Genomic DNA, 23,406 nt, shown 5'->3' on the forward strand with positions numbered 1-23,406 from the left:
CATTAAACATCATTGTAATCACAGCATTATTATATTAGTCAAGGTAACTGGTTGCAGTAAAAAATGCAGAATCATAACTGGTTACCTGAACAAAAGAATGATTCTCACTGATGTCATAATTTCATGTGGATCAAGTAGCGATCTAGGCCCACATCTTCTAGACAATGACTAAGGAAACAGTTCCTTTCATCATGTGACTTTTTCATCAATGAGCTCTTTGTTTCCAGCCATGTTGTCAGATGGAATAGGTAGAACCAAAATTTATCTTATATGGACAGACCTGGAAGTAGTCTACGTCACTTCTGTCCACAGTTCATGGTCAACACAAAGGTGCAAGGGCCATACTTAATTACAAGACTGGGAAGTAGCAGTCTCCCTCTTTGTCCAGAAAAAAACAGAAGAAAAGGTGAGCATCTAGCCAGATTATGCAATAATTAATAATTATAGCCATATATTTTGCACAACATGGATTTCCTTTTTGTGGATGTCAAGAACAGATGGTTGAATTATCATGCTCCTCATTACATAAGACAGTGTTCTCATTCATTTGGCCTTGAAATCTCCTCATATACACGTGTATACATCTGTTTCACTCTCTTTCCATGCTCTTCTCCCATTTCTCTCCTTCACATATAGCAATTATTATAACATGTTAACTAAACTATTTTAAATTTATATGTTTTCACCAAACAAGTGACATTGTTTCATTTACATATATTGTAATTTACTTATTATGTAAATGTGCCATTTTCTCATAATTTTCATTTGTACAATCATCACTATGTTTCTGAGACAAATACACATTCCTATGTGTATTTCTAGTTTATTTTCCTAATTGCGGCAACAGTGTGGTTCCATCACACTGTTCTTAACCCCTCTTTTGGGAAAGGACAACCAGATTGTCTCCAAAGACCTGATACCACAGATGTCACAACACTTAAAACACTTACATGTGACCATTTACTTTGAGTAAATTATATATCTTTATATATAACTGCTTTTTGTTTTGACTGACCAGGCTTTCCAGTAATCATCACTACATCATTTCCTTAATCATAGTGCTTCTTTATATAGATTCTATACCATTCTGAATTGAAACACAAATAGAGGAACAAAGTATATATTGTGCCACAACTCAGACTATAAAAGATTTAACAATTGTATTATAAGTATAGTGTGAGTGAAGTGAAGATTACAGAGCAGTTGCCCAATCCCAATTTTCGTCCTTTGTTAATATTACTCGTCATATAGAATCAGCACAGTTTCTTTATTCCAAGTCGTCTACAGAAAGACGCCCTTTTCCAGAGACCTGTGAAATGTGGAGTTCTCTTTCCCTTTTATTTTTTAACCATATAATTCTCCATTTAGTCATTCTCCATCTTACCTAATTCTTCCTCTTAGAACTTTGTATAAGTTCTTCTGTCTTGATTGTGGCTCTCTTCTATCCTGCTTTAGAGGAAACATGTTGTCTAACATCAGCGAACCCACACTCAGTAGAGAGGAACTCTTATGCAACCCTTTAGTAACTCTCGTATATTTTTTCACAGATGTTGCTTTCACATCAGGTTTGTTTTTCTGTTAGAATGTTCCATATTCTGTTTTCCAGGTTAACTGAGACATAATTAACATATAATATTTTGTAAGGTTAAGGTGTACAATATGATACTTTATACAGATATATTTCATGAAATTATTACCACAATAGGATTAGTTATCACCTCCATCACCTCACATAATTACCCTTTTTTGTGGGTGGTGGGGACGTTGAAGGTCTACTTCCTTAATGACTTTCAAGAATACACCACAGTATTGATAACTACAGTCTCCAGGCTGTACATTAGATCCCTAGAACTTATTCATCTCATAACTGAAAGTTTACACCTATTGACCCGCATCTCCTCATTTGTCCACATCCTCCAGCCATGGCAAGCACCATTCTACTCTCTGTTCCTATGAGTTCAACTTTTTTTGTTCCTGGTGACAAGAGAATAACCTATAGTGATTACACAAATGAACATGACGAAGAAGTTAAAGTATATTCGTACCAAAACATCAAAACACAAAAATATAACACAATAAGAATCAAGGAAGAACAGGCCTACAGAAAGTCAGAAAACAATCAACAAAATAACAGTAGTAAGTCCTTACCTATCAATTATTACTTTAAATGTAAATTGATTAAATTCTCTAATCAGAAGACATAAAATGGTTGAAGTGATATAAAACAAAATCCAGTGATAAAACAAAACGAACAATCCAATGATATTCTGCCTACAAGAGACTCATTTTAGCCTTAAAGACACAATTTACTGGGATGAAATCATGGAAAAAATACTTCAAGTAAATAGTAACCAAAAAGGCAGGGGTGGATATACTTATATCAGATAAAATAGGCTTTAAACTAAAAGTAGTAAAAAGAGACAAAGAAAATCATTATAACAGAGGGGTTAATACATAAAGAAGATACAACTGTAAATATTTATGCACCCAACATCAGAGAAGCTAAATATATAGAGCAAAAAGTAACCTAGGTAAAAGGAGAAAAAACATCAATATGATAATAGTTGGGGAATTAATATCCCACTGTCAACAATAGAAAGATCATCCAGAAAAACAATCAATAAGAAAACAGAGCAGTTGAACAACACTAAGGACAAATGGACGTAAGAGACATATGGAGACCTTTCTATTCAATAACAGTAGAATAAACATTCTTCTCAAGTACACGTGGAATATTTTCTAGGATAGACCATAGCTTAGGTCACAAAACAAGTCTTTGCATATTCAAGAAGATTGAAAGGATACCAAGCATCTTCTCTGACTACAGTGGTATGAAACCACAAATCAATAACAGGAGAAAAACTGGAAAACTCACAAATACATGGAAATTAAAACCACTCTCCAGAACAACAAATGGATCAAACAAAAAATTAAAGGGGAGATTAAAAAGTATCTTGGGAAAATGAAATTGAGAACACACAATACCAAAATTTACGGAATGCAACAAAAGCAGTTTTAAGAGAGAAGCTCATAGTAGTAAACATCTACATTTAGAAAAAAGAAAGATCTCAAATAAAAACCCTAACTCAATGCCTCAAGGAACTATAAAAAGCAAAACAACTTAAGCCTAAACTTAGCGGGAGGAAGGAAATAATAAATGAAATAGAGAACAGGAAAACAACAAAAAGATTAACAAAACTAAGCGCTGGTTCTTTGAAAAGATAAACAAAATAAACAAACCTTTAGCTAAAGTAACAGTAAAAAAAGAGAGGATCTCAAATAACAAAATTATAAATGAAAGAGGAAACATTACAACTGATACCACAGAAATACAAGAGGCCACTTGAAAGAACCATATGCCAACAAAGGGGATGAACAAGAAGAAATGGAAAAACTTCTAGAATAACCTATCCAGACTGAATCAGGAAAAAATAGAAAATCTGAACAGATCAATTACTAGTAAGGAGATTGAATCAGTAATCAATCATCTCTGAACAAAGGAAAGCCCAGAACCAGATGGCTTCTCTGCTGAATTTTACAAAACTTTAAAAAATAATTAACATTAATCTTTCTCAAGCTCTTCCAAAAAATCAGAGAGGAGGGAACGTTTCCAAAGTCATTTTATGAGGCCCGCATTACCCTGATACCAAAGCCAGAAAAATTCACTACAAGAAAGGAAAATCAGAGGAGTAAAGTCAGCATCGTATCACAGTGAGTTGTTCCCTTTGTCTCTCCCCTCTAGATTTCAAGCAGTAGGACATCCATTGGCCAAAAACGGACTCCCTATACAGCGCATCAGAATGTCTGAGAGATCCATGCATCTATACATCTGAAGGTGTGTGGATTGGACTTCTGGGAGGTGATGGAGCTAGGGGAACAGCACCCTGCCCCTCCAGTGGCAGTAGTGCTCCAAAAGGCAGATACCCGCAGCAGTGGTGGTGGTGTCCTGATCTGAGATTTCAAAAAAGGCAATGGCACCAGAGACCAAGGCTGCAGAAGCAGCAAAAACATTCTTGGTTTACCCCTTTCCCTCTCTCAGTGGTAGCAGAGGGTGCCTATGATGTGATGATTTCAGAAACACAGCGGTGCTTATGGCCCAGCTCCCTCCCTCTCCCACAGTGGTGGCAATCCAAAACGTGAATACCTCTAGCAGAGGCAATGATGCCCTGACCTGAGGTTTCCAAAAGTGCACCAGCTCTTGAGGCAGAGTCTCCAGGATCAGGAGCAGAGCTCATGGCTGAGCCCCTCCCCCTCCCCCTCCCCCAGCAGTGGCAGGTAGCACTTGTGACCTAAGATTTCACAAATTACAATAGAGCCTTTGACCCAGCCACAAGTGGCAATACCCCCAACACCAGCCTTATCAGCAGCTGGTGACTTATACAAGACTCATGACCCCTGGCAGAGGCAGTAACACCCATGACTCAGCCCCTAGCAGTGGTGTTGCCCACAGCCAAGATAACCCAGAAGCAGCAGCACGGGTGGTGCATGATGCAGCAGCACCTGAGCCTGTGGAAAACCCACAGAGAGCCAGTGGGGAACCATGAGACCCAGGTGACCCCAGAAGCAGCAGAGGTGCTTGCAGCCTGGTGACCCGGCAGGCAACACCCGAGACTGAAGAAACATTGTAAGCAGCAGGGCACCAGTATGCTCGGAGGCACAAGCAGTACAAGGAGTGCACTGACACTTGTGAAAACATTCCCTAGACTTTAAAATGTCACTTATTTTTCACCCATATTTTTACAATAGGTTGTTCTTGTTCTATCACCTAAATCTTACCTGTTTCTCAGTATTGGCAGGAGGTTAACGTTCAGATGGTGTTTGCACCAGTTCACCGTTGCTGACACCTGTGTGGCGTTTGCTCCCATCTTGCTCCTTGACTGCTTGCTATACTTCTTGGCTGGCCTTTCTGTCGTGACCATCACGGTAAATTGTACTATGCTCAGTAAGTCAACACTTTGATCTTGTACATTTTCCAAGCCTTGACTTTGATGTTGACATTCCACCTTTGTTTAAAGTCAAAATCCTGTTTGTGTCTTCTTTCAGGTGCAAAATGGACAATGCCCCCATTCCAAGCCATGGGAACGACAGTGAACACCTGTGTGAGTGGTATCAGACAGATGACATCAGGAGGTCTGGTTTATGCCATTCAAGACTGGCACACCCTCCAGCTGGTGGTTTCTGTGCCAGTATTTGTCATCTTTCAGTCTTCAAGGTATAAGCTCTCTTAGTCTTAGAGGATTCTGGAATGAAAGATGCATGGAGTCAGGACACATGAATTCTGTTTTGTCCTTGGTCAACACTTGATCACGTGCTCTACTAATATATGTAACTCCAGAAGATGAACAGACAGCATTGCCAGATTACATCATGGACACTAAGTTAAATTTGAATTTCAGATAATCAACAAATATTTTTGTATAATAATATCCCAAAGGTCACATGGTGCATTGTTACACTGAAAATTATTCATCATTTTTGTGAAATTTCTATGTATCTGAGAGTTCTGTATTTTTATGTGCTAAGTAGACAAAGTATAGAATGTCCCGTCAAATTCAACTTTTGGATAAATAACAAGCAATAGTCTAGTACAAGTATGTCCCAAATATTGCATGGAACATAGTTAAAGAGTTATTTACTGTTTATCGACTACAAGTTTAAGTAGGCACACCATTTTTAGATGCTGATATTGGCATTTACCCTGAATAAGAGGGAAGCCAATATGACTCCAAGTCTGTGTTCCCACTAGTGAAAGTGCACTGCATTAAGATGTCATCCTCATACTTTCCTAGTTATGGTACAAGAAAAAGTAAATTTATATTTTCTGGGATAACTAAACAATGGTGGGTATCATTTAATACCAGTGGAGGGGAAAGGCACGAGCAGGGGAGGAAAAACTTATATTCTACCCTCCTAGGTTCTGTGGATGGCTTAAGAATTAAACTGACATAAGATAATTAACAGGAGAAATGCATGTAAATTTATCTAATATTTTATATGTTCATGTGAGTCTTCAGAAGAAAAATTAAGACCCAAAGAAGCCATTAGACCTGAAAGCTTATATACATTTTTACACACACATAAAAACTATAAGTTGTGGAGATGTGACATGACAAAGTGGCTTGGACTAGGGGCAAGAATTTGTGGGACTATGGCTAGGAAATATACGGGGAAACTAAGGTAAAATAAGTCATTTCAGTAAGTGTGTTTGTACAGGTCCTTTTTGGTGTCAGCCCCCAGTCTTGGTGATAAGAAGATTCTTCTCTTCCTGGTGCAAGAAGGGCATCTTTTCATGGGAAGTTTTATGACCTACTTTTAGGTAAAAAGTGGAGGATAGAGAGCTCTTCCTGCATCTGCTGTTTCTCAAGTGCCTTCAGCTCAAATAATCAATATATCAAAACAGCATATTTTGGATGGCATAGTCCAAACTCCTTCCCATCTCTGGACAAAGGTAATATGTAAAATGGGCAAATGAGAGTTAACTGCACCTCTGTTCTGTTCTTTGATCAGATGGCTGGCAGAGTCTGCTCGGTGGCTTATCATCAACAAACCTGAAGAGGGCTTGAAGGAACTCAGAAAAGCTGCCCACAGAAATGGAAAGAAGGATGCTGGAGACACCCTAACCCTGGAGTTGAGGAGGATGAGAGTTGGATTTTGGATGTAGAGAAGACGTGACTTGACATCCATATTAGTCAGTATTCACAAAAGGAATGCAAGGGAAGGTCTCAGGAGTGGTTATGTGTCTTCTGACCTCACTGTACTGATTCTGAATGAGTGTCAACATCGTTTGGGTTAAAATTAAAAATTGGCATACTGTTGCCGAAAGTATTGAACACCCGTTTTACTCAATGGAGGCAGAAAGCACCGAGTATGAACAATTACAAAAATTGTAGATTCACAAAGAAAAAATAGAGAATGCGCAAAGAAAATTAAAGAAGAAAAAAGGAGAAACTGCAACACATACCACTGAAATACAAAGGATTATAAGAGAAACTATGGAAATTTATACACCAACAAATTGGGTAATCTAGAAGAAATGGATAAATTCCTAGAATTATACAATCTTCCAAACTGAATCAAGAAGAATAGACAATCTGAATAGACTGATAACAAACAGTAATCAACACCCCCACAAAAAAAGTCCAGGACCAGGCAGCTTCCCTGTTAAATTATATCAAATATTAAAAGAAGATTTAATACCTATCCCTCTCATTCTTCCAAGAAATTGAAATGGAGGAGATGCTTCCTAACTAGTCTATGAGGCCAACATTATGTTGATACCAAAACCAGACAAGGACAGCACAAAAAAATAAAATTACAGGCCAATATCACTGATGAATAGATGCAAAAATCCTCAAAAAAATATTAGCAAATCGAATACAACAATACATTAAAAGGATCATACACCATGATAAAGTGGGATTAATTCTAGGAATGCAAAAATGGATCAACATCTGAATATTTATCAGTGATACACTACATTAAAGAAAATGAAAAATAAAAATCATAAGGACATTTCAATAGAAGCCAAGAAAGCATTCAACAAGAAACAACATCTATTTACGATAAAAACTCTGAATAAAATGGATATGGAAGGAAAGGATCTGAACAGCTTACTTTTTAAATATTATATAAAACACTGAAGAATCCATCAAAAAACTATTAGAAATGATAAAAGAATACAGTAAAGTTGCAGGGTTCAAAATCAACATACAAAAATCAGTTGCCTTTCTAACACAAACAATGAAGTAGCAGAAAGAAAAATCAAGAATACAATTACATTTTCAATTGGAACAAAAAGAATAAAATACCTAGGAATAAATTTAACTAAGGAGGTGAGAGACATGTACCCTGAAACCTATAAAACCTTGTTGAAAGAATTCGAAGAAGACACAAAGAAATGGAAAGATATTCCATGCTCATAGACTGGAAGAATTGACATACCTAAAATATCCATTCTTCCTAAAGCAATCAACAGATTCAGTGCAATACCTGTCAATGTCCCAATGACATTTTTCACTGAAATAGAAAAGAGAATCCTAAATTCTACGTGGAACAACAAACAATTTTGAACAGCCAAAGCAATCCTGAAAAAGAACAAAAGAACAAAGTTGAAGGTATCAAACTCCCCAATTTCAACGTGTAATACAAAACTATAGTAATCAAAACAACATGGTACTGGCAGAAAAACACATACACATATCAATGAAACAGAAGTGAGAGCCCAGAAATAAACCTACAAATCTACAGACACTTAATTTTTGACCAAAAAGCCAATAACATACAACGAAGAAAGGAGTCTCCTCGATAAATGGTGTTTGAAAAACTGGACAGCCAAATGGAAAACAATGAAAGTAGACCAGTATCTTACACCGTACACAAAAATTAACTCAAAATGGGTTAAAAACTTGAATGTATGACTTGAAACAATGAAATATATGAGAAAAATATAGACAGTACATTCTTTGACATCAGTCTTAGCAATATCTTTTCAAATATCATATCTCCTCAGACAAGAGGAATAAAAGAAAAAATAAACAAATGGGACTACATCAAACTAAAAAGCTTCTGCACAGCAAAGGAAGCAATAACCAAAGTGAAAAGACAATCTAACACTGAGAGAAGATATTTGCACCTCATATATCTATGAGGAATTAATATCCAAAATATATTTAAAAACTTATATAACTCAACACTGAGAAAACAAACAACCCAATTTAAAAAGGGGCAGAGGTTATAAATATACATTTTTCCAAATAAGATATACAAATAGCCATGTGACATATGAAAAGATGTTCAATATCAGTAATTATAGAGGAAATGCAAATTAAAATTTCAATGAGATATTACTTTACACCCATGAGAATGGCTATTACTCAAAGGACAAGAAATAACAAGTGTTGGAGAGGATGTGGAGAAAAGGGAACTTTCATACACTTCTGTTGACAATGTAAACTGGTACAACCACTATGGAAAAGAGTATGGAGATTTCTCAAAAAATTAAAAATAGAAGTACCATATGATTCATTTATTCCTCTTCTAGGTATTTATCCAAAGAACACGAAAACATTAATTTGAAAAGATATATGCACCCCTATCTTCATTGCAGCATTATTAACAATAGCCAAGACTTGGAAGTAACCTAAGTGCCATAAAAGGATGAACGGGTAAAGAAGATGTGATATATATCACATGTACAACATGTATAACATGAATATACACACAATAGAACACTACTCAGCCATAAAAAGATGAAATCTTGCCATTTGCGACAACATGGATGGACCTTGAGGTTAAAATTATGTTAAGCGAAATAAGTCAGACACAGAAGGCCAAATACTGTATGATTTCACTCATATGTTAGATATTAAAAAACAAGAACTCCAAACACAGATGACATAGAGAATAGTTTTGTGGTTACTAGCAGGGAACAGGGTGGTGGGAAGGCGAAAGGAGTGAAAAGGCACATAGGTGTGGAGATGGATGGCAATTAGACTTTGGGTAGTGAACACAATGTGGTCTACATATAAGTCACAATATAATGACGTTTACCTGAAATTTATATAATGTTATAAACGAATGTCACCTTAAAAAGTAATTAAATAAAAATTATTTTAAAAGAAGATTGTATATGGTTCTCACTCTGTGTAAGAGAAAGTAATAAGTAATCCATTCCCTTCAGATTAATGTTCTGATGACCATTTTTCAGAGCAGTAGGGTCACTAGAAGGATTAGTGACCATGATTAGTGACTAGAGAATAAAGAGGTTCTCCTATTTGTTCATTCACCCGTGCACTTTCTTTCATGCGATATTTAGTGAGTGCTGACCTGTGGCAGGTTTCTTCCTATCCCTGGAAATACGGCAGTGACCACAACAGTCCAAATCCAAGTTGTGTGGAGTTTACACGATCCTTATTACAAGTTTCAAGAGCATGACTGAGTGGAAATGCCTCAGAGAAGTCTTTCTCATTCTTGTTTTCCATCTCAGATAAGGGAGGCAAATTTTGTCTTGCATAATTAGTTGAATCATTCTTCATGTCATGCACATCTATACATATAAAGTACTTACCGAAATATTATATTGTGCCATGCATGGCACTAGATCATGAATAACAGAATAAATCAGAGTTCTAGCATTTAAAGAGCTTTTACATTAATATGAGAGAGAAAAATTCATAGACATTTTTAAATCCAAATATTTAAAAAGATAACAGAATGTAAAGAATGCTAATGGATAGAAGGAAAAAAAATCTACCTTTTATTGACAAAGGAGAAGATTAGAAGTTAGCCGTTCAAAGAAGAGGAATAAAACATTTCTGGAAACATACAATGGCACATCTGGTGGAATTTGATTTTTTTTAATTTTATAAAGATAATTCAGAAACTTGTGGTCTTACTCCTGTTTAAAATTCCATCTGATAGATTGCCAAATACAACTGCTCCAGACAGTTCTTCTAACTTAAAGCTGCGCCACTTTATGTCAGTATCAATCTGTTGATTGCTCCAGATCTCCAGGAAGAGTGGCCTTTCATTTCTCTGAATTCCCTTCATCGTGGAATTTTCTGTAATGAGCTTCATGGTATTGGTTCATTTGTATAGATGGTAAGAGAATGGAGCTAATATTATTTGAATAATTAATAAATCAATAACTGCCTGATCTGGACTACATATAATTCTATACGCACATTTGTGACCTCATGCATGCCTTGGAAATCCTTGTGAGGGAGACATTTTTTTCTCCTACTTCTCGTGATCCTAATTCTTTTACATTTTCTTCTTTTTTTTGATGTATAATCAACATACAACATTATTTTAGTTTCAGGTGTACAACATACTGATTTGATATTTGTAAATATTCTAAAATGTTCACCACAATAAGGCTAGTTATCATCTGTCACGATATATAGTTACAAAATTTAGTTTGCTTGTAATGAGGAATTTTAAGATTTACTCTCTTAGCAATTTTCAAATATAAAGTACAATATTATTAACTATGGTCGTTATGTTGTACACTACATCCGCATGTCTTATATATTTTAAAATTGGAAGTTCTTGACGTTTGACTCCCTTCACCCATTTTGCTCACCAACCCCCGCCCCCCGACTCTCCACCTCTGGCAACAAGTAATCTGTTCTTGGTATCTATGAACTTGGTTGTGTTTTGTGTTGTTTTGTTTTAGATTCCACGTATACGTGAGGTCATATGGTATTTGTCTTTCTCTACTTGACTTATTTCACTTAGTACAATGTCCTCAAGGTCCATCCATGTTATCTCAAATGGAAAGATTTATTTTTTATCACTAAATAATATTCCATTGTATATATACCACATTTTCTTTATACATTCATCCATCGATGGATACTTAGTTGTTTCTATATTTTGGCTGTTATAAATAATGGTGCAATGAACATGGGGGTGCATATATCTTTTGAAGTTAGTGTTTTCATTTTCTTCAGATAAATAACCAGAAGTGGAATTAGTGGATCTTATAGTGGTTCTATTTTTAATTTATTGAGGAAGTTCCATACTGTTTTCCATGGTGGCTGCCTTAATTTACATTCCCACCCACTGTGCACAAGCATTCCTTTTTCTCCATATACTCACCAAGGCTTATTTCTTGCCTTTTTGAGGGTAGCCATTCTAACAGGTGTGAGGTGTTATCTCATTGTAGTTTTGATTTGCATTTCCTGTATGATTAGTGATGTTGAGCACATTTTCATGTACCTGTTGGCCTTCTGTATATCTTCTTCAGAAAAATGTGTGTTTATATCATCTGCCCATTTTAATCATACTATTATTTCTTGTATGAGTTCTGTATACATTTTGGATATTAAATGGTTATCAGACATGTGATTTGCAAATATCATCTCCATTCTGCAGGTTGCCACATCTTCTTATTCTTATTCATCTTTTTAATGACAAGGAAATTGAGGCTTGGAGATGTCTTGTTACCTTCCTCAAGGCATATTCCTAGTATGTGGCAGAGCCATTGTATAATGCCAGGTTATACAGCCTGGGTATAAATCACACTACATCATGATCTCCCCTGATTTCATCCTCATATTTAATTCTAGGCATCTCAATCAAGGAGGCACAATATACACCAAGATTTCCCTTAAAGACGCTGACCCCAAAACCAGAATAAAAGCTCTCAGAAAATTATTCTCCTTCTTGAAAATAACTGTTTTTCTACTAAGAGAAGCCAGCTGAGAACCAAGCTCACTGGCCAGAATTTTCATGCTTTTCTGGTATAAATGAAGCTTTGGACTCTAAATGGAGCAACTCTTCATTTAGTTTGCTTCCTCATCAAAATCTCTAACCGACACATCCATTTGATGCCCAGCAGCCAAACTGAGTCTCATGTTAGAACATCGTTGTCACTGTAAAATTTCCCGCAGGCCCCTTTAGCTCCCTATTTCATCTTTCATACCACTTTTACACCTGTCATTGCATCTTCCATGGCTATATTTTCCAGAGGAAAGAAAGGAAGTCAACTATCTTGTCCTCTTTTGGGGGCTTTACAATGTCTACCATTTTGTGACAACTAAACAGTTTGCTGTTTTTGTTGTTGAAGTTTTTGAGATCCTTCATGCCAGGGGAGCCGGAGACAGCATAGAATAAACCTGTGTGTGACTTGCTCCGCACACCCAATCTGCAGAAAAGGATCTCTTTACTGGTCTTTATGATGTAGGCTTCAGACAGTGCACGAGGAATGTTAAAATAGTGGAGACATGAAACAGTGGCGATATCTCACTTCAAAGATATAACATGCTATAGGGACAGATTTGAAATAAAACATGAAGAAGCCACAAAGATAATTACTATGTTTGGAGGTAGTGAAATGTTATGAAAAGGCTAACATGGAACTAGTTGTACCGTGAGGAGTTCTTTTGTGAAATTGAGGTCATTTTGGCATAAAACATTGTGTGACTTTCAGGTGTACATTACTATATATCAGTTTCTGTTTGTAATGCATCGTGTTCACCACCAATAGTCTAGTTTTTTATTCATCACCATACATATAGATGCCATTAACCCCTTTTGCCCTCCCCCCACCTCCTTCCCCTCAGGTAACCACTAATCTATTTTCCTCATACATGTGTTTATCTCCCTCATATTAGTGAAATCATATAGTGTATGTCTTTCTCTATCTGACTTATTTTGCTTAGCATAACACCCCGAAGGTCCATCAGTGTTGTCACAAAAGGCACTATTTTGTCCTTTTTATGGCTGAGTAGTATTCCATTGTATATGTATACCACATCTTCTTTATCCATTCATCCATTGTTGTGCACTTGGGATGCCTCCACACCTGTTTATATCCTCTGTTCATTTTTTTATTTGGTTGCTCATGTTTTTATTGTTGAGTTATATGAGCTCTTCATATATTTTGGAAATTATCCCTTTGTCATTTATATGATTTGCAAATATTTTCTCCCAGTTGGTGGGTTGTCATTTTGTTTTGTTGGTGATTTTCTTTGCCATGCAGAAGATTTTTAATCTGAGGTAGTCCCATTTGTTTATTTTTGTTTGTTTGTTTCCCCTGCCTGAGGAGACGTGATATTCCAAAAGATACTGCTAAACAAATGCCAAAGAGTGTATTGCCTATGTTTTCTCAAGAAGTCTTTTGGTTTCAGGTCATAGGTTCAAGTAAGTCTTTAATGTGTTTGGTTAATTTTTGTGTATGGTGTAAGACAATGGTCTAGTTTCTTTCTTTTTCACATTGGTGTCCAGTTTTCCAAACACAATTTATTGGGGAGGCTTTCTTTTCTCCATTGTGTGTTCTTGGCTCCTTTTCTGAAAACTAGCTGTCCACAGATATGTGGATTTATCTCTGGGCTTTCAATTCTCTTCCATCTATCTGGGTGTGTGTGCTTCTGCCAGTGCATGCTTTATTGATTCTATAATTTTGCAGTATATTTTGAATTCAGGGATTGTGATACCTCCAACTTTGATCTTTCTTCTCATGATTGCTTTGACTATTTGGGATCTTTTGTTGTTCCATGTAAATTTGAAGATTCTTTGTCCTATTTGCATGAAGATTGACATTAGAATTCTGATTGGGATTGCATTGAATCTGTAGATTGCTTTACACAACATGGACATTTTAACTATGTTTATTCTCCCAATCCGTGAGCATGGAATACTTTCCATTTCTTTCAATAATGTATTATAGCTTTCTGTCTATAGGTCTTTCACCTCCTTGGTTAAATATATTCCTAGATATTTTATTATTTTTTTGGCAATTCTACATAGAATTGTATTCTTGATTTCTTCCTCTGCATGTTTGTTATTAGTGTATACATGCATTGATTTTTGTATGTTGATTTTGTACCCTGCAGCTTTACTGTACTTGTTGATTATTTCCAACAGTTTTTTTTTTTGTGGTTTCTTTAGAGTTTTATACAGAGAGAAACATGTCATCTGCAGATACTGACAGTTTTACTTCTTCCTTTCCAATTTTGATCCCTTTTATTTCTTTTTCTTGCCTAATTGCCATGGCTAAAGCTTTCAAACTATGGTGAATAAGACTGGCAAGAGAGGGCATCCTTGTCTTGTTCCTGTGCTCAGAGGAATTGCTTTCAGTTTTTCACTGTTGATTATAACGTTAGCTGTGGGTTTGTCATATATGGCCTTTATTATGTTGACTTGCTTTCCTTCTATAGCCATTTTATTGAGAAGTTTTATCATAAATGGATGCTGAATCTTGTCAAATGCTTTCTCTCTTTGTAATATTGGGATGATCATGTGATTTTTATTCTTCATTTTGTTAATGTGGTGTATCACATTGATTAATGTGCCAGCATGGAACCATCCCTGAATACTGGAAAATGTCCCACTTGATAGTGGTGTATGATCCTTGTAATGTATTGCTGTATTCGATTTGCTAATATTTTATTGATGACTTTTGCATGTAAGTTCATCAGAGATGTTGGTCTGCAATTTTCCTCTTTGTGTTTTCCTTTCCTAGTTTTTGTCCTGGGGTAATGTTGGCCTTGTAAAATGAGTTAGGAAGGTTCCCTTCCTTTTCAATTTTTTGGGAGAACTTGAGGATGGTTATTAAATGCTCTTTGACTCTTTGGTAGAATTCACCACAGAAGCTGTCTAGTCCTGGACGTTTGATTTTGGGGAGGATTTTGATTAGTGTTTCAATCTCTTTACCTGTGATTGGTCTATTCAGATTCTCTATTTCTTCTTGATTCAGTTTTGGGAAGTTGTATCATTGTAAGAATTTATCCATTTCTTCTAGGTTATTCAGTTTGTTAGTGCATAGCTTTTCATAGTATTCTCTTATACTCCTTTCTATTTCTGTGGTGTCCATTGTAATTTCTCTTCTTTCATTTCTAATTTTACTCATTTGAGTCTTCTCTCTTTTGTTCTTAGTGTCTGACTAACAGTTTATCAATTTCATTTATCTTTTCAAAGAACCAGATCTTAGTTTCATTGATCCTTTCTATTGTTTTTTTAGTCTCTATTTCATTTATTTCTACTCTTATTTTTATATTTCCTTCCCTCTATTGACTTTGGGCTTTGTTTGTTCTTCTTTTCTAGTTCTCTCAGATATAGTGTAAGATTCTTTATTTGAGATTTTTTGTGTTTCTTGAGGTAGGCTTGTATTGCTATGGACTTCCCTCTTAGTACCACTTTTGCTGCATCTGGTAAGTTTTGGTAAGTTGTGTTTTCATTTATTTGTCTTTAGGTATTTTTTTATTTTTCCTTCAATGTCTTCATTAATTCAGTAGTTGTTCAGTAGCACGTTTTTCTGTCTCCACATATTTGTGACTTTCCAGCTTTTTCTTGTAGTTGACTTCTAGTTTCATACCATTGTGATCCAAACTTGATATGATTTCAATCTTCTTAAATTTATTGAGGCTTGTTTTTTTTGCCAACATATGGTGTATCCTTGAGAGTGTTCCTCATGAACTTGAAATGAACGTGTATTCTGCTGTTTTGGGATAAAATATCCTATATATATCTATCAAACCCATCTATTCTAGTGTTTCATTTAAGGCTGTTGTTTCCTTGTTGATTTTCTGTCTGGATGGTCTATCCATTAAGGTAAGTGGGTTGTTAAGGTTCCCACCTATTATTGTGTTGCTGTGAATTTCTCCCTTTAGGTCTGTTAACAGTTGCTTCATATACTTTCGTGTTCCTGTGTTAGGTGCATATATATTCATAAGTGTTATGTCTTCTTGATGGAATTCCCCTTCTATAAATATATACTCTCCATCTCTGTCTCTTCTTATCTTTTCTCTTAAAATCTCTTTTCTCTTATATAAGAGTGTATAAACCTGCTTTCTTTTGGTCACCAGTTGCTTGGAGTATCATCCTTTATTTCTTCACTCTGAGCATATGTCTGTCTTTAGAGCTGAGATGGATGTCCTGGAGGTAGCATAATTTTGGATCCTTGTTTTTAATCCATCTAGACCCTCTGTGTCTTTTGATTGATGATATCAATCCATTTACATTTAGAGTGATTATTAATATATGAGAGGTTAATACTGCCATTTTATCTGTTGTTTTCTGGTTGTTCTATATTTCCATTTTTTCTTTTTCCTTGTATTTCTGTCTGCCATTTCAGTTTGGTGGTTTTCTGTGATTTTTTCTCATTTTTCTCTTTATTTATGATTTATGACTCTGCTCTGATTTTTTGTTTTGTTATTACTGTAAAATTTGTATAAAAGATCTTGTAGATGAGATAGTCTTTTTTGTGATAGCCTCTTATCTCCATTATCCAATGCAGGTTCCATCCATTTCCTGTTCCCCGTATATGTTTTTATTGCCACAAATTATTTTTTTGTGTTTGAGTTTGTAGCCAAATTGAAGTGGTTATAGTTATTTTTGACGCTTTCTTTCCCTTTAGTTGTTATGTTATAATTAAGTGTTTACTAACCTATTCTGATAGAGAGCTGTAATTTTCCGATTCTGTCTATTTGTCCCTTGCTCGAAGCTTTACAAACCTTTGCCTTTTTGTTTCAGGTAGGAATGCTCTTTTCATTATTTCTTGTAAGGCCAGTCTTGTCGTGATGAACTCCTTCAGTTTTTGTTTGTCTGGGAGAGCTTTTATTTCTCTGTCGCATGTGAAGAATAATTTCACTGTATAGAGTATTCTTGGCTGGTAGTTTTTTTCTTCCAGCATTTTAAATATATCATTCCACGTTCTCCTAGGCTTTAGGGTTTCTGCTGAGAAATCTGCTGAAAGTCTGATGGGGCTTCCTTTGTAGGTTATCTTCTCACTTGCTGCCCTTAATATTTGGTCTTTGTCATTGACTTTTACAGTTTTAGTATTATATGCCTGGGGGAAAGTCTTTTTGCATTGAGGCAATTAGAAGTTCTATTAACCTTACATACTTGCACATCTAGTTCTTTCCCCAGGTTTGGGAAGTTCTCAACTATCATTTCTTTGAATAAACTCTCTGCTCTTTTTTCCCTCTCTTCTAATTCTGGGATACTTACAATCCTCATGTTACTTTTCCTTATTGAGTCAGATATCTCTCAAAGAATTTCTTTCTTTCTTTTTTTTTTTTTTTTTGAGGAAGATTAGCCCTGAGCTAACATCTGCTGCCAATCCTCCTCTTTTTGCTGAGGAAGACTGGCCCTGAGCTAACATCTGTGCCCATCTTCCTCTACTTTATATGTGGGATGCCTGCCACAGCATGGCTTGACAAGCAGTGCCATGTCCACACCCGGGACCCACACTGGCAAATCCTGGGCCGCCAAGGTGGAAGATGTGAACCCAACTGCTGTGCCACCAGGCCAGCCCCTCAAAGAATTTCTTATGTAAAAAATCTTAGTTTTCTCTCTTCCTCCATGTGAAAAATTTCTAGGTTTTTTTCTACTTTGACCTCATTAGTTCTCTCCTCCATGTAGTTTGCTTTATTTTTAATGCTTACTACATAAGTTTTTATCTCATTAATTGTGTTCATCTTCCATGGCTATATTTTCCAGTGGACAAAAATGAAAGTCATATATCTTGTCCTTTGTTGGGTGTTCACAATATCTACCACTGCAACAACTGAACGGCTTGCTGTTATTGTTCTTGAAGGTTTTGACATGCACCATGCAGGAGGAACTGGAGAGAGAACACACCAAAACTTCTGTGTAAGACTTGTTCCACACACCAACCTACATGAAGGATCTGTTTACTGTCCTTCTTGAGGTAAGCTTCACACAGTGCATGAGAAACATTAAAATATTGGAAACTGGATTTTATTTGTTATTTCAGGTGATACCACATACTTGGGGATAGATTTGAGATAAAACATGAGAAAGCCACATGATAATTGCTATGTTTATAGGTAGTGAAAGGGTTATGAAAAGACTGGCAAAGACCTAATTGTGTAATGAGGAGTTTTGTTGTCACATCATTCTACTAGGCTCATCACTGGAGATGAGGCTGAGAAAAATCACAGTACAGACTTCAGCTTTAAGTTTCTTCACTTGTTTGTTTTCATTTTAATTGAGGTAAAATTACAAACACTAAAGTGCTCAAATATATACAGTTCAATGAATATTTCTATATGTAAGTATAGAACCATCATCCAGATCAGGATATAGAAAAAACTCTAAAACCCTAGAACACCCCCTCATGTGTCCTCCACAAAAACGCTCTCCACTTACCAAACTTTTAGCAACAACTGTAACCTCCCATATCATACTATAATTATATGATAATTTTTAAGTCATTAACTTGCAATGAAGTTGCATTTAAAGTGTACTGAAGATCTGTTTTAATCGTGTATGGTAAGACACACAGACTCAGAAATGATTGCCATGAAAGAAGTTTATACTCACAGATCCTTAGAAACAGGAGGCATGAAACACCAGACAGGGCCATGTGAGAGACACCAGTGTCAGTCCGCAGGCAGAAGAGAATGAAAAGAAAGAGCATGTCCCAGAGACTTTATTGGGGTTCTTGTGAGAAAGAATGGGAGAGGAGGATAGGTACTCTGAGTAAGCTCAGGATTTGATAGTTTGAATAATTTTAGTGGATTCTGGGCTATAGTGGTGGTCCGTAGCTGTCAAGCACCTAGCCCTGGGTTGATTTATGGGAGGGGAGACACTGGCTTGGTGTGTGAGTTTGATAAAGGAGATGGTTGAGGGTGTGGGCTCTGGATTGAGAGTTTGTATATGAAAGGTGCACTCACAGGGGAGTCATTTGCTATCTTTAGGAATTAGCTAACCATGGGAAAGGCAGACTCTCCAGAATGAAGGCCCTAAATGCCAGAGCATCAAGAATATGGAAAATAAGAAAATATAATCAACACACAAATATTCCACAAGTCAGATCACACCTTCTTTCTTGATACTAACCTCTGGCTTCCTGACTCAATATCATCATTTCTAAGACAATCAAAACCTTATGACATCTGTGTTTCCTCTTCCTTTCACCACAGATTTGCAACTTTAATTCTCTTATTTGGCCTTAGTCTCCACCTCCAGCACCAGGGGAAAAATATTTTCCTGTTCCAGGTTCTTTTTGGTGTAGTCAAAATGCCAAGCACTTACGTTGTACTTTTAGCATTGAGTCACCTTGGCCATAGAGTAAGCCAGATTCTTTCCCTGTTCCTGCTGGGAATCTCCATTCTGGCCATCCTATTTGTGGCCCGAGGTGAGAAAAGAGCACAGGAAAAAAACTCCTTGACATGGGTCTTAGCAATGAGTTTTTATATATGACACCTGAAGCACAAGCAACAAAAGCAAAAATAAACAAGTGGGACTACATAAAACTAAAAAGCTTCTGCACAGCAAAAAAATTATCATGAAAATGAAAAAGACAACCTACAGAATTAGAAGAATTATTTATAAATCATACATTTGATGAGGGATAATATCCAAACTATATAAAGAACTCATAGAACTCAAAAGCAAAAAGCCAAATAATCCAATTAAAAATTGACAAAGAATTTGAATAGACATTTTTCCAAAGAAGATATACAGATGGCCAACAGGCCCATGAAAAGGGGATCGACATCACTAACCGTTAGGGAAAAGTGAATCAAAACCACGATGAGATATTTCCTCACATCTGTTAGAATGGCTATAGTGAACAAGATGAGAAATAATGAGTGTTGGAGAGGATGTGGAGAAAAGGGAACACTTATGCACTGTTTGCAGCATTGTAAATTGGTACAGACACTATGGAAAACAGGATGAAGTTTTCTCAAAAAATTAAAAATAGAACTACCATATGATCCAGTAATTTCACTTCTGGATATATGTCTGAAGGAAAGAAAAACACTATGTTGAAGAGATATCTGCACTCCCATATTCATTGCAGCATTATTTACAATAGCCAAGACATGGAAACAACCTAAGTATTGATCAATGAATTAATGGATAAAGAAGTTGATTATATACATAACTTAGCCATAAAAAAGAAGGGAATCCTTCTATTTGTAGCAACAAAAAAGGACCTTGAGGGCATTATGCCAAGTGAAATAGGTCAGACAGAGAAAGACAAATATTGTATGAACTCAATTAATGTGGAATTAAAAAAAAAGAAAACACAAACCCGTAGAAGAAGAGAACAGATTTGTGGGGACCAGAGACAGGGAGGATTAAAAATGTGGTCAAAAGGTACAAACTTCCAGATATAAGATAAATAAGTAGAACATGATGATTACAGCTAACACTGCTGTATGATATATTTGAAAGTTAACAGAGTATATCCTAAAAGTTTTCATCAGAAGGAAAAAATTATTTTGTCTTCTTACTTTTGTATCTGAGATGATAGAAGATAGCTAAATTTACTGTGACGATCATTTCACAATATATGTAAGTCAAATCTTTATGCTGAACACCTTAAACCTATACAATGCTGTATGCAAACTATATCTTAATAAAACTGGAAAATAATATGTACACCAAACATCGAAATACCTAAATATATTAAGCACTTACTAACAGATATGAAGGGAGAAATAGACAACAATATAATAATAGTAGGGGACAGACATATACAGAACATTCCATCTAACAGCAGCAGAATTCATATTCTTTCTAAGCGCACATGGAATATTCTCCAGCATGGATCATATGTTAGGTAACAAAAAAACTCCTGGAAAATTTAAGAAGATTGAAATCACATCAAGTATCTGTTCTGACCACAATGGTATGAAACTAGAAATCAGTAACAGAAGGAAACCTTTCACATCACTTTAGCCCTAGCCTGCACAGTCCTGGAGTCCAAAAACAGACTTCTATCCACTGTGTTCTAGACACTATACAGAATTTCCTCTATGCTAAATGTGTGCTAGTACAAGGAATATTTATGACATGTTAAAATTTCCAATATTGCAGCCTGTCTTTTATTTCAATTGGTCAAAGATCTACTGGTAACAGATTAGAGAAGAAGCTTTGTTGTATTTAGTAGCTGTTTACAAACAGGGAGGGTTGCTTCTGAGAAGATCTGTTGTTGGTTACCTGTTGATTCTGTAACATTTTAAGTGCAAAGTTTCACTTGTGAAAACATTTCCTAAATTTCAAAGTGCACCTTCTTTTTCACACTTATTTTTACAACAGGTTGTTCTTGTTCCCTAATATAACCTGTACCTGCTTCTCAGGTTGGGAGAAGGATAATACTCAGATGGTGTTTGCTCCAGTGTTTGCCCCAACCTCCCTCATTGACTGCTCATTGTGCTTCTTGGCTGGCTTTTCTGTCGTGAACATCATGTTAAATAGCGTTATGCTCAATAAGTCAACACTTTTTTTCTAGTACATTTTCCAAACCTTGACTTTGATGATGACAGTACACCTTTGTTTGAAGTCAAAATCCTGTGTGTGTTTTCTTTCAGATGTAGAATGGACAGTGCCCTGATTCCAAGCCATAGGAATGACACTGACAAACCGTGTCAATACTTTTGGGTAAGTAATACTAGGAGGTTTGGCTTATGCCATTCAAGACTGGCGCACCCTCCAGCTGGTGGTTTCTGTGCCAGTATTTGTCATCTTTCTGTCTTCAAGGTATAAGAACTCTCTTAGTCTTAGAGGATCCTGGAATGAAAGATACATGGAATCAGGACACACGAATTCTGTTTGTTCCTTGGCCAACTCTCGAGCATGTGCTCCACTAATCTGTGCAATTCCAGAAGCTGAACAGACAGGGTTGGCAGACAGCATCATGGACACTAAATTAAATATGAATTTTGGATAAACAACAAATATTTTTGTATGCTAATATCCCAAATGTTGTATGGTGCATAGTTACACTGAAAATTACTCACTGTCACAGGAGATTTTCACATATTGACGTACATGGGGTAACTATTTGGGTTCAAAATTGATTTTACTTGAACTAAAGAAGCCTGATTTATGGCCTATCAAACACTCATTGTACATCTGTTTCAACCATTAAAGAATGCACTCTCTTAAGATAAGAATGCCTACTTCCCCTCCTATGCCCTATTGGTAATGCCCATATTAGTCCCTTTCCAAACATAAGGGTCATGTTGACCTGCTAATTTGCAACTAAATACTTCTTTCAAACTTTGATGAAAATGTATCCTGGGTGTGTTCAATGTATGTTCTTTGTTCTAAAAAGATACGAATCTGCACTGAAAACCATATTTCTCCAGAATGTTTTCTTCCTTTCTGGAAAAGTCCTCCCCAAGTTATAAATATCGCTCTGGCTCAGGTAAAACTCACCTTATTTCTTTTCTCTATAGAATGGTTATTGGTTATTGCATCAACAACTGTTTGTGTGAAATTTCTACTTATCTGAGAGTTCTGTATCTTTATGTACTAACTGGATAAGATACAGAATGTCCCATTAAATTCAAAGTTTTGATAAATAACAAATATTTTAGTATAAGTATGTCCCAAATATTGCATGGAATGTAGATATACTAAAGAGTTATTCACTGTTTATTTGAATACAAATTTAACTAGGCACACTGAATTTTTAGTTAATAAAATGGGCACTTCCCATGAATAAGAGGGATGACAATGTGACTCCAACTCTCTGTTCCCAGCAGAAGAGACACTTTAATTTAATTATACAATGTAATACAATTATGACACTATCTACCTAGAGTTACCATCATATCCCACAGATTAAGGACTCAGGCCCACAAGGCTGCCTCCCCACCACGACAGGTACCAGTTGCAAGCCCGGGTTATTCCCTGTGTTTCTGACCCACCAGCCATAGATTGGAGGTTCCAATGACCCCCTCCTTGGCTTCTATTAATTTGCTAGACTAGCTCACAGAACTCAGGAAAACGTTTACTTATATTTACCAGTTTATTAAAGGATATGATAAAGAATACAAATGAATAGCCAGGTGAAGAGATACATAGGGTGAGGTCCAGGAGGGTTCCAAGCACAGGAGCTTCTGTGGCTGTGGAGTTGTGGTCTGTCACCCTCCTGATGAGGATTTGGTTACCATACTGGAAGCTCTTTAAACTCAA

At 36.2% G+C, this 23,406-nt stretch overlaps 1 pseudogene; it reads left to right on the forward strand.

Moving 5' to 3' along the window:
- Positions 1–22,153, forward strand: part of LOC103566114 (organic anion transporter 7-like) — a 34,078-nt pseudogene extending 11,925 nt beyond the window's left edge.
- Positions 22,154–23,406: the final 1,253 nt, after the last annotated feature.

The sequence above is a fragment of the Equus przewalskii genome, chromosome 11, assembly GCF_037783145.1.
Source record: "Equus przewalskii isolate Varuska chromosome 11, EquPr2, whole genome shotgun sequence".
NCBI lineage: Eukaryota > Metazoa > Chordata > Mammalia > Perissodactyla > Equidae > Equus > Equus przewalskii.